This window comes from Dasypus novemcinctus, chromosome 10 (genome assembly GCF_030445035.2).
Source record: "Dasypus novemcinctus isolate mDasNov1 chromosome 10, mDasNov1.1.hap2, whole genome shotgun sequence".
NCBI classification, from domain to species: domain Eukaryota; kingdom Metazoa; phylum Chordata; class Mammalia; order Cingulata; family Dasypodidae; genus Dasypus; species Dasypus novemcinctus.
The window spans coordinates 44,406,269-44,418,816 of record NC_080682.1 but is presented as its reverse complement, the minus strand read 5'-3'; the positions used below and the strand labels follow the sequence as shown (position 1 = coordinate 44,418,816).

Sequence of the window (12,548 nt, the reverse complement as noted above, 5' to 3'; positions counted from 1 at the left end):
TCAGGAGAAACTTTTAAATATTTTCATACAAATTAATAAGAATAAATATAATCCAACATTATATCCTATTCTTAAATACTTATATATAAGAATAAATATGAAATACCCTTCAAAGAAAGCATCTTTGCAAAATATCAGTAATCATAAAGCCTCCTAAGTACCTGGCAGAAAAATCCCAATATGTATTCAGTTATTCATCAACTGATAGACAAGTGAGAGAATATAACATATATTTAGAGCAATAGTTTTATAAATATTCATTGAATACTTGCTACACATCTGACAGTGCTAAATACTTTGCCACTTATTAACTCATCTATTCCTCAAAACAATGCTGTGATATCCCTATTTTATAGATCAGGAAACTGGGGTTAGGGACTATAGCAGTTTGGTATTATTTATGAATTCCAAAAATAGATATTGGATTATGTTTGTAAACTGGTCTGTTCCTCTGGGTGTATTAGACTGTATTAAATTTAGAGGTTTTGGGAAGCAGATGTGGCTTAAGTGAATGGGCCTCTGCCTACAATATGGAAGGACCCAGGTTCAATCCCTGGGGCCTCCTGGTTAAAAAAAAAAAAAAGCATGCCCATGTGGCAAGCCGAGTGCCACCCACGTGATGAGCCAAGTGCCCCCATGACTGCCTGTGTGGCAAGCCAGTGCCCACACAGCGAGCCTAGTGCCCGCTCAAGTGAGTCACACAGTAAGAGGATGACACAACAAAAGAGAGACAAAGGGGAGAGTTAAGGCGAGGAGCAACAGAAACCAGGAACTGAGGTGGCACAAGTGACTGAGAACCTCTCCACATCAGAGGTACCCAGGAATCCAGAGGAGAAAAACAAGAAGAGAAGACAAAAAGATACACATAGCGAATGGACAGACATCAAAAAACAGCAGAGTGGGGGAAAGGGAGAAGGAAAAAATAAATCTTTCAAAAAAAATTTAGAGGTTTCACTTTTACTTGATTAAATAATTAAGGCTTTGATTGGGCCATGTCAGTAGGCCAGAGAAAACTACATGGCAGAGGAGTTAGTTAGCAGAGGTTTTATTTTGTTTGTTTTTTCTGTCTGGTTGCGTCATTGCCTTTTTGGTGCATCGCTTCACAGCACCGGGCTTGTGCCTCACAGTGCAGGTCTGAGACACCTTTTTTTTTTTTTTTTTTTTTTTTTACCAGTAGATCCTGGGGATAGAACCCAGGTCCTCCATATGGTAAATGGGAGATCAATTGCTTGAGCCATGGCCGCTTCCCTAGGTAGTAGAGTTTTGAGCTGGAGCTCCAGGAAGAAAATACACAGGAGAAGAACATAGAGGAATAGAGACGGTTTCATAGACATGGCAGAGGCCCCAGGAAGAGACAGAGCTTGATAGTCTGCAGCTGACTTTTTCTAGAAAGAACAGAGCAGCTGAACCTGAAGAGAGACTTATCCCAGCCTACAGCTGAGATTAGAAGAAGTTGGGACCATGGAGCCTTAAAAAAGAAGCCTGAACCCTTGCAGATGTAGGCAGCCATCTTGCTCCAACATGTAGCAACAGACTTTGGTGAGGGAAGTACCTTACACTTCAGGATCTGGTAACTGTAAGCTTCTATCCCAAATAAATATCCTTTATAAAAGCCAACAGATTTCTGGTATTTTGCATCAGCACCTCTTTCACTTACTAATACAGGGAGGTTAAATGATGTGCCCAAGTACAAGAGAGTTTCAAAATCAGATGTTGCCAAAGCACATGCTCAAACCATTATACAATACTGTTTCTATAAGACAGGCATTAAACCTCAGAGAAAACAAAAACAAAAATCTTTTTCATGTCCTCATACTTAGCAAGTCTTAACTGAAAAAAATTTGATTCAAGAGACAGAAAGAGAGAGAATGAATAAATATGAATGAATTTGAGTCAGGACACAGTGACTCATGCCATAACCTTAGGCAAGCCCCATGACATACATGCCCCAACCGACCTATCTATAAAGGGGCTAACTTCACTGAAGCTAACCACTGCTTACCTCCTAGGGGACTGTGGGTGTTAATTCACATTTGTAATATATACACAGATGATCATCAAATAAAAAAACTACAGTTCAGCATCATAATTACTGCATTGATACTAGAGCAGAGCACCAGAAATCAAGGTAAATATTTATGTTCCCAAAGAATGTGAGGTCTGGGTACTTTGAAAAGGAACCATTTAATTAGTTATTTTCCCATTAAAAGTCCTTTTAAAATTTTTAAACAATATATAGCATATGACCCAGCACCTGCACTCTTCTGCATTCAGCCTAGAAAATTTAAAACTTATGTTTTAATGTGTGTACAAGTACACATAAACTTGTACACAAATAATCATAGCAGCCTTATTTGTAATAATTAAGAATTGGAAAAAATCAAATGTGCTTCAAAGGATAAATGATTAAACAGTAGGGTATATGAAAGCTGTGCAATTAAAAAAGAAAGAACTATTGATACACACAACTTGGGTAGATCTCAAGGGAATTGTGTTTAGTGAAAAAGGCCAATCCAAAAAGTTACATATTATATAACTCCATTTATATATCTTCTTGAAATGATAAAGGCAGAACAGAGTAGTGCTTCCCAGGGGTTACTGAAGGCAATAACCTTCAGTTGGGAGGTGAGCCAACTGCCCTGTTGTGGACATTCTCCCATGATTCTCTGGGCAAAGCTTCATTGCAATTTTATTTACTGCACTGTCGGGTCATTATCATTTGGGGAGGGAGAGGTCTGCTATAAAAGGACATCAAAAGGAACCCTGTGATCATGGAAATGTTCTGTACCTTGACTGTATCAATGTCAATATCCTAGTTGTGGTAGTGTACTACAGTTTTGCAAGATGTTACCATTGAAGGAAACTGGGTAGAGTCCTTGGAATCACTCTATAATTTCTCATAACTGCATTGAGTCTATAATTATCTTAAAAGTAAAAGCTTATTTAAAAACACATGCTAACATAATTTTTAAAAGAGAAAAATAAGAAAAAGAAGAAGAAGAAAAAACACATGTTCTTTGTAGCCAGAAAAACAATGGTACTCTGGTGAAAATCTCCTTCACACACCCCTTTCCAATCCTACGTTCTTAAGATAACCATACAAACTCGCTGCTCATACAAATATGTATACAGAGTACTATGTGTTTTTTATTTTGAAATGGGATCATATATACCACATATTATCATGCAGCCTACCTTTTCCATCTATCATTATATCATAGAGAACTCAATTTTTTTAAGTGCCAAGCAAGATGACATGTACAGAATATGTTCTGACTGGGGTAAACCTGGCAATTGTTTACCATGCTAATGGAGGATAGCTAAATCAGCCACATTCAGTAAGAGTAAAAGAGAGAGGGTGCAATATCGAATTAGCATTCTAAAGAGATGTGCAAAAATGCAGGTCTTTGGCACCTACTTTAGGATCCCCAAGCCACCACCACTATTACCCCATGCCTCCTCTATAAGCTCCCAGAGAAAGAAATGCTAAGTGATTTCTTTCCAGCAGAAAACTGTGAGGAAGAATAATTATCCCATGTACTTACGGCATAGCAAACAAACCACTCTGAAAATATATTCCTCTTTTGGGGATAGAAGTGCAAAATGCATTGGTGATAAGTTAAAAATCATCCATTAGGGGAGCAGATGTATCTCAGTGGTTGAGTACCTAACTTCTCATATACAAGGTCCTGGGTTCAAACCCTGGTACCTCCTAAAAAACAAACATCTGTAATAATAGCTATCATTACCACTACAAGTGACAGGAGACAAAGAGGTAGAAAAACAACAACAACAACCAAAAAAAAACAAAACAGAAAAGATTTTCAACCTCAAAGAACTTTCAATCTAGTGGGGAAGTCTGCAACTGCAATATACTGTAACTCTAACAACCATATTGAAATGAGGCAAGTGTTACCCTGCAGCAAGAACAAAGCACTATGGTCTGATGAATCCAGGTATCCTCCCAAAAGCAAAGGATAATCTCTAACATTAGCTTTATTACAATTGTTCTAGCTTCTCTTCTGTTCTGATACTCTACAAGCCACATATTTCCCCTCTTGATCTCTGGGCAAAAGATCCACAATGTCCTTCTATACAAAACACTGCAACAGACATGCTCAATAAGTATCAACCAAAGCTTGCCAGCTCATCCACATAAAGTTCCTTCCCCCAAAATAATACTGCAATTTTGGGTAATCCTGGCAATGAAGTCTCAATAACCTTTTCTGTTAAAATCATAGTTGTATAGAGTTAAAAGTGATTTAGACATTATTTTGAATAGAGGATCTAGAAAAGCTAAATTTACTTGTCCATTGTTATAAGACTCACTAAGGGAACCAAAGAACTTAGGTCTCTTAAAACTCACTGTTGGGAAGCAGATGTACCTCAAGTGATAGGGCTTCCACCTACCATACAGGAGGACCCTGTTTTGATCCCTGGGACCTCTTGGTGAAAAAGAAGAAGAGAAAGTGTGCCCGTGCAGTAAGCCACTGCCCATGTGGTGAGCCAAGTGCCTGCGCGGTGAGCCAAGTACCCACATGAGTGCCCGCGTAGTGAGCCGAGTGCCCGCGTGGTGAGCCAGCGCCCATGCAGCGAGCCAAGTGCCCATGCAATGAGTCACACAGCAAGATGATGATGCAACAAAAGAGAGACGAAGGAGAGAGTCAAGGTGAAGTGTAGCAGAGACCAGGAACTGAGGTAGCACAGGTGACAGGGAACTTCTCTCCACATCAAAGGTCCCCAGGATCAAATCCCAGTGAAAACTAGAAGAGAAAAAATGAGAAGAGAAGACAAAAAGAGAAATAGATACAGAAGCTCCACAGCAAATGGACACAGACAGCAAAAACAGCAGGGCTGGGGGAAGGGAGAAATAAATCTTTTAAAAAACTCACTGTTTATGGGGTTCTATTTCACTGCTGCTTCTTTCTTGTAAGTTCAATGATAATGAACTTAAAGAAGTTCAAGTTTTTTCATTTCACTAATGACAGATGCTTTCATGAATAATCAGAACAGTTTAAAAACTATTAGAAAAAAGCATACAAAGTCTCCACTACAAGGTGAATAGAGCAGATTAAGGACTGCCTATATGGCAGAAGCTTTTCAGGCATTTGTGAGGGAAATGTCAACACACCCTAAATATTTGCCATCATAGGTTCATCAACATTTTAACAAAACATAAGTGTCTACTATGAGCCAAGCACTTAACATATTATTTCTGATTCCTTATGACACTCTTGAAAGGTAGGTGATATGATCCCTATTTTACTTTTGTGGAGACTGGGTTTACAGAATTAAAGTTTCCCCAAATCCCAACTACTCAGGAGCTGAGTTACAATTCAAACTCAGAGTCCACTTTTTCCACTATACCACATTACCTAAGGAAGAATTATTGCAATGCATGTATGGCTATGACATTGAGTCGCTTTCAACTTTGATGTAATTTCATGACTGGTAGTTATATATCTTACCCATCCTGTCAATCTTCAGGTTGGTTTAACAAATTTTCTTTCATTATTCCTCAGATTAGTGGTTTCCCAGGTGTTTTGTTTTTTGTTTTGTCTTTTTTAAGTGGCAGAATCCTTTTTCCCAATGAAATCATAAGTGAGAACACCAAAAATATAAAACAGATCAAAGCAGAGCTGCTCTTAAGCCAGATGGGAAAACCAAAGCTCTTCATTAGGCACCTCCAAAAAACACAGTTTGAACAACACTACCTTAAAACAAGACGGTACCTTCTCCATCTCAGCTCTGCCATTCACAAGCCTTATAAACTTTGGGAAGAAACAATGACTCACTTTTTCTTATCCTATACCATAGAGAAACCCACCATCTACTTTATAGGTTTGTTATGACTATTAAATGGTTTGAATAACAAATATAAATTTCTTAGCACATGGTAAGCATGCAAAAGTAGGCTTTCCTCTTTTATCCTAGTTTACAGATGTCAATTTAAGAAAGCTCAATAAATACATTTGATGATATTCTCAGTAGCAGGGAAATGAACAAGTAAATGTTTCCATAGTTCAAGTAAAATAAACATAATAATAAGGCCTTCATTTAAGATACCAATGGAAATATTTCCCTCCCAGCTTAGCCTGCCTCCCAGTCAGTAAATGATCCATTGACTCCCAAGCACCATTTTGATGATGGACAAGAGATTCCTTATGAACTACCTTAATGTAGACACTAAGTGTGAAGTGGGTGAGTTAATGTCCTGAGTACCTCAATTTTGGCATTTCCTGAACTGAACATTTAAGTTGGCAACTTAATACTTCATTTAATGGGTTTTTTATGTTCATATTCTACATCAACAGAATTTAATGTTCATTTGCCAATCTTCTGGGCTTCTATTTCCCCAGGCACCACAAACCAAAACTACATCTATGTCATGTACTCCTTCACCTACGCAATTTTAACCTGGCCCTTGCCTAAACTAGTCATTAAGAATCCATTACTTTAATCTGTTATTGACGATGTGTTCCCATTTTTGCATGTGTAACCAGAGACCAAAGTAATTTTTACAGAAAAGAAATTCTCACTCTTGATCTAAGTCCAGCCAACAACTCTCAAATCACACATTCTATGGACGCTGCAGGTGTTAGCTATGATGCCTATGGTTTCAGAAGAATCATAACACTACTATATCAAACAGACAAGAAAAGACTCACTTAAGGCAAGGAACACATCCCTGAACACTCAACACAGATGTGCAAGCTAAGAAGATTTAGAATGCTAATATTATGTTTCGCTGGGGAACCTTGAGGAATTTACCTACCCTATATTATTTTTTCGTGAGAAAAATTAAAATATACTCAATAAAACGCCAGAGATACTGCACTGAACAAACATGTCCTGGGGTTACAAGGACCTCAGCAAGACACCTTGGTCATCTCCCTTATTACTAAAAAGCCCACACCTGGGGAAACGGACTTGGCCCAGTGGTTAGGGCGTCCGTCTACCACATGGGAGGTCCGCAGTTCAAACCCCGGGCCTCCTTAACCCGTGTGGAGCTGGCCCATGCGCAGTGCTGATGCGCGCAAGGAGTGCCCTGCCACGCAGGGGTGTCCCCCGCATAGGGGAGCCCCACGCGCAAAGAGTGCGCCCATAAGGAGAGCCGCCCAGCGTGAAAGAAAGTGCAGCCTGCCCAGGAATGGCGCCGCCCGCACTTCCCTTGCTGCTGACGACAACAGAAGCGGACAAAGAAACAAGACGCAGCAAACAGACACAGAGAACAGACAACCCGGGGAGGGGTGGGAATTGAAAATAAATAAAATAAATCTTTAAAAAAAAATAAAAAGCCCACACCTAAATCACCCCCAGAAAGATAGCTACTAACTACTAAGTCTCTGGGGAAAACATTTCACAACCTCCTTTGGTAACATTCTAGTATCTTGTAGTCAGGAAGTTCTTTCTAATTAATATGTAATCTATATTCCTCCTGTTGCAATTAAAACACATTTCCTATTGTCCTGCCCTCTATGGAAACACCATCTGAACAAGTCCCTTCAAGAGACTATAAAATTTAGGAAGCGCACTTCGTACAGCTTCATGTAAATCCAAGAAGGCTTTAAATGGGCCACCTTAAACAAAGAACATGATTAAGAGTACTAAATTTCCAATTTCATCACTGGCTTGCAGTGAAGATGACAGGAAGTTAAAAAAATGTACTTCATTTCTCCCATCAGTAAAATAATAAAATTACAAATGTTAGGAGAGCTAATGAAGGCAATGTTCATCAAATCCTTAGCACTTCCCAAGAAAGTCATCATATAAAATACTGACGGCTTTTACTTCTTAGGAGGATACAGACATGCCAATAATTAAAATATACAGACCATCTCTATTTCCTCCCTTCCCATTCCTTATACCACTTCAATCTGACTTCTGCCCCTCCATACCTCCAACACCACTCCTGCTATGATCATCAATAATCTCATGTTGCTAAATCCAACAAAATACAGTTGACCACTTCTTGAAGCATGCTTCTCTGTTTCTATAATAACAATTTCCTGTGTTTAATTCCTTGGAGCTTCGTCCTGAGCACTCTTCTCCTTCTACTCTATGTTTTTTCTCTAGGTGATCTGATTCATTTTCCTTGGCTTTAGAAATACCATATGTATACCAATAACATCTAGATTTTTATCTCCAGTGCCACTTCTGAGCCTCAGCTCCTTATATCACAACTTTTTTCTTGATGTCCCAACTTGTATGTTTTCACAGGCATCTCATTCTTAGCATAACTAAAACTGAGGTCTTCATCGTACTCCCCAATGCTAGTCAAAATCTGCTCTTCCTCCAATGTTTCCATCTCAGAAGTGGCACCATCATCTACCCAGATGCTCATGCCAGAAATCTGGGAATCATATTTGACACCTCCCTCTTCTCACATATCTAATCCATCATTAAGTCTTGGATGTTCTAATTACAAAATTATCTACTGACTCTTTCTATTTCTCTCCATGTCTACTGCCTATAGCCTAATCCAAACTATCAATACCTCTTGCCTTGGATCACTAAATGACCTCCTAACTGGACTCCCCACTTCTTCTCTTTCCAAACCATTCCCCACAATATAGCCAGAGTAATCTTTTAAAATCATGTATTAGATTATGACATTCATGCTTAAAAGCTTCAAAGGCTTCCAATTACACTTAGAATAAAAATTCAAAGATTTTCATGTATTAGATTATGACATTCATGCTTAAAAGCTTCAAAGGCTTCCAATTACACTTAGAATAAAAATTCAAAATCTTTGACACAGTCCTGCCTGTGCCTGATCTTATCTCCCTACTCTCCCACTCTATCCTAACCATACCAATCTTATTTCAGTTTCTCAAGCGAACCAAGTTCTTTCCCACCCCAGGGTTTTACACTTGCTATTCCCTTTGCTTTTCCCTTTCATCCTTTTATTCTCTGCTTAAATATCACTTCTTCAGAGAAATTTTCCTGAGCCCCAATCTAACTGAAGCTCCCCTACTAGAACGTCTTTTTTTTTTTACTTTTCCTTCATAGGACTTAACACACTTTGCAATTACACATTTTTTAAAAAGATATATTTTATTTATCGCTCCCCCATGCCCACTGTTTGAGGTCACTGTCTGCTGTCTGTGTCGGTTTGCTGTGTGCTCTGTGACCACTGGTCTTCTCTTTAGGAGGCACTAGAAACTGAACCCAGGACCTCCCGTGTGGAAGACAGGTGCTCAATCACCTGAGCCACCAGATTTGTTATGTCTCATTGTCTTTCCTCTTTGGGTCTCTTTTGTTGCGTCATCTTGTTGCATCAGCTTGCTGCCCACACCTGCCTCCCATGCCAGCTTGTCTTCTCCAGTAGGCACTGGAAACTGAACCCAGGACCTCCCATGTGGTAAGCAGAAGCCCAATCACTTGAGCCACATCGCTTCCCTTTTATACATTTATTGATGTAATTATTTGTTTACTGTCTCTCTCTCCTCTGGACTATAATCTCTATGAGGGGATGGAAAACACCTAATTTTTTAAAAACTCATTTATTAATATAGGGGCAGTAGTGTAGAGAGGTTAGAGTTGTTTAAAGTAGTTTAGACTCAGTGTAACTTAGTGGTTAAGAGCAAGGGACAATGTAGCCAGTCTGCTCAGATTCAAATCCTCGTTCTGCCACTTACTAGCTATATGACATTAGACAAATTGTTTAATCTTTCTGTGCCACAACTTCCATATCTATAAAATGGGGAGATTAAGAGTACCTACATCATAAAGTTGCTATGAGAATGAAAAGAATCAATGATGCAAAATATTTAGTATAACACCTGGTACACACTTAAGCACTCAATAAGCATTGGTTCTGATTAGCTCTTATTATGGTATCTTCATCACCTACCACAGAAGTAGACATTTAATAAGCATTTATTGAATGAATGATTGAAAAATAGAGGCTTTTATAATCATCAGATATTTTTAGAGTAGGAATATTAGAGAGAGTTAGGAAAACATAAACATCGTTAAGGCAAAGACTGAAGCAACCCACAATTATAACAGCATAAGGCAGGGGTTCTTCATAAGGGGTCCGTGAACTTGAACTGAAATTCAAAAAAACATTATTCTTGTAGGGATGTGTTGGTGCAGGTGTGATATATTTATTAAATAATACACAGTATAGTGTGGACTTAGTAAGGGGTCTATGGTTTTCACCTGACTGGCAAAGGGGTCCGTGGAACAAAAAAGGTTAAGAATCCTGGCACAAGGGGATAAGAATAATAAAGAACACTTTACTGGATTATTAGTCTTTAGCATGGTGCACAAATTAGGTTCTCCTCCAGAAGTTTACCCAAGGTGTTTCTGCAGCTTTGGCTTTTCCCTAACATCATTTGTGACAGTTTGAAATTATTTTATAAATCCAAAAAAGAGAAAGATCATGTTTTTGAACTAATCCACTCCTGTGGGTGTGAGACCCTTCTTACTGGACTATGTCAGTGAGACATGGCTCAGGTTGAGTCTCCACCCTCTTGCTGGGAATGATACAAACACAGAAACAGAGAGAGAGACACACACAGAGGAAAAGGAAGCCACCTTATTTGACCCTGCCTTGTAAAAGAGAAGCCTTCAAGAAAACAGAAACCTCAAGGAGCTCAAGGAGCCAAGGTCCAGGGAGAGATGAGCCATATGCCTGATAGCTCACAGCTGAACTTGGGAAGAAGGCTGAGCAGCCGAGACTGATGGAGGTGGCTGGGAATGGGACAAGCCCTATGCCTGGCGGCCCACAGCTGAGCTCCAGGAGATGGTAGATTCTGGACAGAAAGGCAGAGATTGGTGGCTATTTTCACACAAGAGGATGCTAGGATCAAAAGTAGCTGACTTTAGTAAGAAAGCATCTCTGATGGTGCCTTGATTTGGATATTTCAAGGCCTCAGACTGTAAGCTTTACCCGGAATTTCACATTATAAAAGCCAATCCATTTCTGGTACTTTGTATCAGAAAGCCCCTTGGCAAACAGCATCATTCTTTTCCATTCCTTCAATCCACTTCTTCCAAATCCTTCAAACACCAACCACAGTTCAAATAAATTGTAAAATTTAGATGCTACCTTAGACATCTTCTGTTTTGCAAAGAAATGTTCTTCTGTTCCTAAAATAGCGCTGGCCTGTTTTGCTACAAATATTACAAAATCCTGGAAAACTTGCTATCCATCTTACATTTGGAAGTCTTTCAGACTTTGTTGCTTTCTAGGTTTCTCTTTCCCAATAAAGACTTAGCCTTTTACTTTAATTTGAAGGGTTAGAGGGAAAGGAGGAACATATACTGCTTTAACTTCCTATTCTTTATTTTTGTTTTCTCAAAAATACCTAAGTTTCGATCTAAGCATCACTATTATTTGTTCTCCTTTTGAAGAACATATTTCATGTCTTGTATTAATAACAATATTGATAATGATAATAGGTTGGCATATATAGCACTATGCGCTATTCTAAATGCTTTACATATATTAACTCCTTTATTTTTTTTAATTCTAATTCTTTTTATTTATATCTCTCCCCTTCCCCCCTTCCCCCTCCTCCCCCCTCCTCCCTCCACCCAATTGTCTGCTCTCTGTGTCCTTTTGCTGTGTGTTCTTCTGTGACCCCTTCTATCCTTATCAGCGGCACCAGGAATCTGTGTTTCTTTTTGTTGCATCATCTTGTTGTGTCAGCTCTCCGTGTGTGCGGCACCATTCTTGGGCAGGCTGCACTTTCTTTCGCGCTGGGGCGCACTCCTTGCACGTGGGGCTCCCCTACTTGGGGGACACCCCTGCATGGCAGGGCACTCCTTGCGTGCATCAGCACTGCGCATGGGCCAGCTCCACATGGGTCAAGGGGGCCCAGGGTTTGAACCATGGACCTCCCATGTGGTAGGCGGACACCTTATCCATTTGGCCAAGTCTGCTTCCCATATTAACTCCTTTAATTCTCACAACAACTTTCTCACTGAAAGGTTAAATAACTTGCCCAAATTGCAGAGTTAGTAAGTGTTAGAGCAGGTGTTTGAAACCAGGCTGCCTGGCTCTAGAATCAGTTCCTCTATGCTGTTATTTGAGAGTTTAGGAAGTCATGTTTTCCTATCCTATTTTCACTGGTCAGCTAGACTAAAATACTCTACCCAAATCAAACATTAACCCCACTCCAACTCAGCAAAATTTCAGATGCTTCACTATCTCAGTCCTAAAACATGTTCATTTTGGTTCATGAGAGAATATATGTTCTATCCTAGGGAGTAGAAATAAGCAAATAATTAAATCATGAAATGTGAAATATGCCTTGGTTCATTCTACAGCTAGAAATATGATTTCAATAAACAGTAGTAAAAAATGTTTGCAAAACACTTTCAACATCTTGAAAAAAAAAAAGCACCAATTGAGATCATAGGTAATACACACTCAGGAACAGTCTACAATTTTCCTCTCAATTTCAAAATAATTCTCCTAAATTTATTCTCTTATGTAAGGCTAAGTAGTTTATACTCCGCTACAAATGCAACTAAAAGCATGTATCCAGTGTTCAAATTCCTTGAACTAAAACTTCCAAAGGATAGCTAATTTG

The 12,548-nt window shown here is 39.2% G+C and overlaps 1 protein-coding gene across 8 annotated transcripts in view; it reads right to left on the bottom strand.

The window, feature by feature from the left end:
- Window positions 1–12,548, bottom strand: part of AMBRA1 (autophagy and beclin 1 regulator 1) — a 197,029-nt gene that overhangs the window by 179,233 nt on the left and 5,248 nt on the right. The gene's annotated exons all lie outside the window — the stretch shown is intronic.